Raw genomic sequence first — 6,000 nt, 5'->3', positions numbered from 1 at the left:
ACCCGGAAAAACCGGGTTTATACCTTGTTTGACGTTTGACCGTGTTACCTTCAAAGTTATGAATATGCGTTTTTTCATTTGATAAGTGAATTTGATTTTTCTTCGAATGAATTTACCTTATAGAAGTAAAAATCATTGATAGATGGAATTATGGTATGTTTTACCACGTAAGTATATCCTACAAATAAATCTCACTGAGTGCAATAAAAAAAGGAAAATCACAGTAACTAACTAAAAAATTCGAATGAACTAAACAATAAAAAGTGAGAGAAATTAATAGTGATTAAAGTTAGTCAGAGATGATGGAGACAAATTGGATGGCAAGAGGTATGAAATTGAGCAATAGTATGAAATGATATCATCCATGAAGTGATTTCGACATTTATGTTCATGATGCCAAATTTTACTTCCAATTGCAAATTTTAACAAATGTATATCATTTGGAATAATTAACCAGTAAAAAATATTTTCATTATCGACAATAATTTATGTTTAAATTTTATCTTGAAAGATGAAAAAATTCCATTAATTTATTTTTCATAAGTCATCTTTAGAAAAATATTTTTCTAATAATTCATTTTCCATAAAATAGATAATATCATTTTGGACACTAGAAGCCCATTTGGTGGAAATCCAGTATGATCATAAGGTTTGAATGTCTTACTACGTGGTAGTAAAATAGAGTTAAAAAAGTTTGACTTTAAGAAGTACTCGTATTCAGCTTTGTGGATGATCGTTGTACCTTATACTTGCATTGGGGTCACTAATCTTTAATCATTATCCTAGGAAGTGGCAAAACATACAAGTTGTTAGAACTATCAAAATGGTCACACACCCATTTCTTAACTTATATATAATAGGCTGAATTGTTGCATGGATTTATTATTCACTAAATAGGTTACGAATGGGTTTAAACATAATAGATTCTCTCTTCATTTTCTCTCACTTTCAGTCAATCTCGCACTCGTTCATTGTACACTCTTGTTTTAATTTGAGTATAAGTTTTCCTAGATTATGGGTCGAGTCGGGTCAATATGTGTGAAGTATGGATTGGGTTGACTATGTCTCTTTAAATTTGCATTATTTAGAAACGAGTCAAAACGGGTTAATAGATCTCTTTGGGCCGGCCCATTTTCAATCAAGCCCACCCGTCTAGTAAGTCTACAAACTACCATGTTAAAACTTCATTTTTATCCTCAACTTCTTCTTCTTCTTTTTTTCCAAAAGAAAGTCACAAAATTTCACTATAGTTCCAAATCCATCCCACGTCCAAAATTTATCACCATTTTTTTCAAAATTATCAACATCAAGGCTAGTTAAAGTTAATTACTTGAATGTGTTTTCCTAACACCCTCACATCCCAATGTTCATAATTTTGAAGTACCTAGCAGTGATTTTCAAATGCGGGGTAGATTTAGTATTATAATGAAAGAAAGTTGGTGATTTTTTTAAAAGATAAAGAAATTTAAGGCATAATTGCGATTAAACCTGAGGTTGAAGATTTTTTTAGGGAATAGACCCCATCTCAATGTCGTTATTGCAAAGGTTAATACATTGAGGCCATGTTTGGTTCAACATTTAGAATGCTCATTTGGGCTTTAAAGTCATTTGGCCAAATGCAAAGGTGTTTGGTTCGTTTTTTTGCGCGACTTTGGCGATATGCAATTGCATCTCCAAGTGGCTCTAAGGGCCTTTAATCCAATGCAGCTCTTGAGGTCCCTTGGAAAGTTGCATCTTCGGAATGCAATTTCCAATATTGTTCATCTCTCCGGTGGAGAAGCCGATCGATCGCTTGAATAAAAATAAATATAAAAATAAATATGTTTATATTTATATATTTATAAATATAAACATATTTATTTTTTTATAAACATATCTATTTTTTTCTCCAATTGTTTTTATATAAATATATATTTATATAAACATATCTATTTTTATATATTTTATATTTTTATATTTTTATATTTTTATATGTTTATATAAAAATATAAACATATTTTTTTATTCGGGCGGTTCGGCCGTCGGATTAGGCGGTGCAGTGGCGGAGACTTAAAAAAAAAAACATGTTTTTGCTTTTTTAATTCAATAAAAGTTAATTACAAATGCAAATTTTACCAAACGGTATTTTGGCCAAAGTTGTTTACCAAACGACATTTGCATTTCGAAAACCCCATTCACCTAAAGGTATTTGCATTTTTGCAAATACATTTCCCAAAAGCCGAACCAAACGGGCCCCGAGTCTCTTAAAATATTTATATATTAGACCAAATCTCTGTATAACAACTTAAACTATTAAAATAGTTTATGATTTTTTCATGTCCCGAGTTTAAATATTTTCCAAGCACCAATTTGCTCCCCCATTATGTATTTCCACATTTTCTCTTACGAAAAAATTTAGCCAACACTTGAAGAAGAGCATTAAAATACTTGATACTAAGGCTTCGTTTGTTTAAAAAAAATGAATGATTTAAAAAAAAATTCTCAAAAACAATCACTTGTATCGTTTGAAATAATTAGTTAATAGAAAATATTTTCATTATTGACAATAATTAATGTTTAAACATATTCGTGAATAATGAAAATATTTTTTGTTCAACAATTTTTGTGAGTGATACAATTTATCATTTTTAGGAAAATATTTCTTAAATTATTCATTTTCCGCGAAATAACGAAGCTTAAATCTTACATTCATCTAATAGCTAAGATTTTTGGAAAAAATAGAAGAGGTCCACAAAAATCATGAGCGAACGCAATGGCAAGGTTCAGATGACCTTAAAATAGGGCGAAGACCAAGGGAGTTTTGCCCAAAGTGTAATTAGCGCTAGCGAAGACAAGCAATCAATTCCGTTCTTTAAGAATAACCGCAAAAATGCTTATTTCAAGTAGGTCAACGGGCAATTTCAGCACTAAAGAGTTTGATAGCTGACAATGCACTCACCTTGATTACAATAAATATCTATGTATCCACCTTCCATGAAAGTATCCTCTTATCTCTCGTGCCTATGTGACTGCACACTTCCCACCCTTCCTATCTAAGAGAACCACAAATTCCCAGACATATATTTTTTCCCATCTAAGAGGGAATACCCTCGAGTTTTGCCTTTTAGGGTTCAGACAAAATAGTTTAAGATTTCTCGTGTGTTGTGTAAAACTTAACACTAATTCTATATCAAGGATACTCAAAGGCGTCTTTTGGACACCCTTTAATACGATTTGTTAATTGATTAATTAATTTAAAGCATAATCATTCTCTTTAATTTTTGTTCTTTGTTCTTTTAGTATCAACAGCTAGGTGCATGTAATCTGTCATTAGCTATCAAGAAAACAAAAAAAAGTTGAATGAGATCCCTTGTAATGCAAGTAATGTACATATGCCTTGTTTTCTTTATTCACATGCGCTCATTATTAGGGAATGAATGGTAGAAGCCATATTTTCATATGGGGAGATTGCTCAGATTTAAGCCGGAACTCATCAATATATCCAAACCAAATCATGAGGCCGCGTTATTTACGAGATTTATTCTTTTAGATATTCACCAAACAAAGTGGTCGTTTGTTAGTAAATGCACAGTAGAAATCCAATACCTTCGTTTGAGAGATTGTTAAAAGAGAGTTGAAATTCGAGTATGTTAGCATATCTAGTTAGACTTATTTTCACTAAAAATTTTATGCAAATAAATGATGGACCAATTATGATTTTCCCAATGTGAAACTTTATAGCACAATTCATACGTGCATCTCGATATTCATTACTTTATTTTTATCCATACATTCACTACTTTACTTTTATCTTTTTTCCAAGAGCGAAGATGAGTATTGATTAGACACATGCTTCGCACAATATCTAGAATTAGGAGGTACTAGTTAGACGTGCCGGCCGGTTTTAGATACCGCTAACCAGCAAAAAGCAAGCCTTCAACAAGGCTTCCAGTAGTAGCTTGGTAATTCGGCACCCAACCTGAATGCATTTCTTATTTTAATGTGCTAGTAACTGTATGCCTTGTCCTTTTCAATTGGAGAGAAAGTTTTTCTTCTCTTGTTCTTGGAATATCCCCGAATCTTATGCTCTGGAGTTCAAATGAAGCAATTTTATGATATATTCATATCCACCTTTTTATCTTTTTTCCTAGAGTGAAAATGGGTGATTTGGTAGTGGCCCTCCCCCTATTCCTCAGCATAGAATTTTCACACTCGTGGTCAGACTATGGGCTTGAGTTATGAATATTGTTGATCTTATCAAGTCTGTTAATGTCACATCACCTGATGCAAGCCACGCCTAAACGATTCAATTGAAAATCGCCGTCTTGTGGGGAAAACAGATTCGCAGGCATGCCTACAGAGATGCCGACGACAACCGTCATGCTCCAAAGTGATCCAACTTAGGAGGATTCGAGAGCGAGATCGCGACCGTGACCGCTCCACGCGCGAATGGAGGTCGAATGAAGTATGACTTCTACTAATCTAAGCGCGATGAAATCGAAATTAAATAGAAGCTAAAATGCTCGAAACCGAAAGCACATCAAACGCAAGTTACAAGGAAATTGGATGGAACGAGAATACGAGAAAAGGCAAAAAGGACAGAACTCTCGGCGGAGCGTGGGGAGGTGGTGCGTGTGTCCTTGTCTACATTCGGTCGTGACGCTTGAAAGCGTCGCTTTGTTTTGTCGGGAGAAAGACCACGACGTGGCCACGTTCTTGGAAGCAAGCCTCTAGATAACTTCCAAGTGCATGCCACGCATTCAGCTCGTTTTACGAAAAATGAAAATTTTTTATGACGGCTTTCAGTTTTTAAATAAAATAAATAAATGAAAGATGTCTTTATTATTTATGATATATTTAAGTATAAATTACCCTCGATAATATAAACATTTTTTCATTGTCTAATCATTTCAAACAATACATATAATTATCTTTAAGATTTTTATTCAAATTATTTATTTTTGTATAAAATAAACTAATAAAAGCTCTTAAAATAACGTGCGGTAAATGAGAATGGTTCTTTCCTTTTGCGATTTGTGAGAAGATATGTGCAATTACTCAATTTGATCGGCCGTTGAAAGTTGAAAAGTGAATTATATTTATTTTTTTTTGGGTCAAAACCGAAACGAATTTTAGTTTTGAAAAGGACAAGATGCAGCGCGAGTAATTATTTTCATCCTCTTGCTAAGATTAAGAGGATCCGATGAACAATTATCTAGCGATCATGTCGACTATTATGGACGGAGTTTTTGAATTTGGTATCTCACTTTCAATATCGAAATCTGTTCCTACGATTATACCGTGACAAAAAAAATAATTACTTAATAACCCTAACTGCGCAAAAGGAGAAAATATGCAATTCTCTTGGAAGAATTTCGCTAAAAAGGAGCTAGGGTCCACTTTCTCGTCAATCTCCGCCACTTTCGAAGAGGATCTCTCGTCATCACCCAGCACGTATATGAAGATGATGTTGGGAAATAATCTATCGATCGGGATAAATAGATTAGACTTTGAGACGTGAAAACATTATTTTTAATGAATTATTTGCTTACTAGCAAAAAACCTTCAAAATACAATAAAATCTCAAATGAGAATATCAAATAGCAATCCTAATGTCTCTCCAAGACTCTTGAAAGGGAATCAATCGAAAACAATGATTATATATATTTTTTTAAAAAGAAAATCGATGAAAGTTAAGGTATTGAGATAGAAACAACATATATATAATAGCGAAACTCTTTTATGAACGAACAAAGTATTTCAAAAGGACAATTCATTTCTTTTAAACTGTAAATTCGAATGTAACACACATCCATATCTTTTCAATATTGGACAATGCAGCTTTTTCAAAAAAATAATCGCAAAATAATCGCCACACATTCATATCATTTAGATGTGGGATAATGCACACATGTTTGTCTTTTTCACAAACAAATTATCATAAGATGATCCGAATTTTATTGAGTAAGCAAGCCGCATAATCAGTTGTGCTAACTGCTAAACTATTGTGGAGTAAGTGAA

This window comes from Eucalyptus grandis, chromosome 7, assembly GCF_016545825.1.
Source record: "Eucalyptus grandis isolate ANBG69807.140 chromosome 7, ASM1654582v1, whole genome shotgun sequence".
Classification (NCBI taxonomy): domain Eukaryota; kingdom Viridiplantae; phylum Streptophyta; class Magnoliopsida; order Myrtales; family Myrtaceae; genus Eucalyptus; species Eucalyptus grandis.
Note: the sequence above shows the minus strand (reverse complement) of the source record.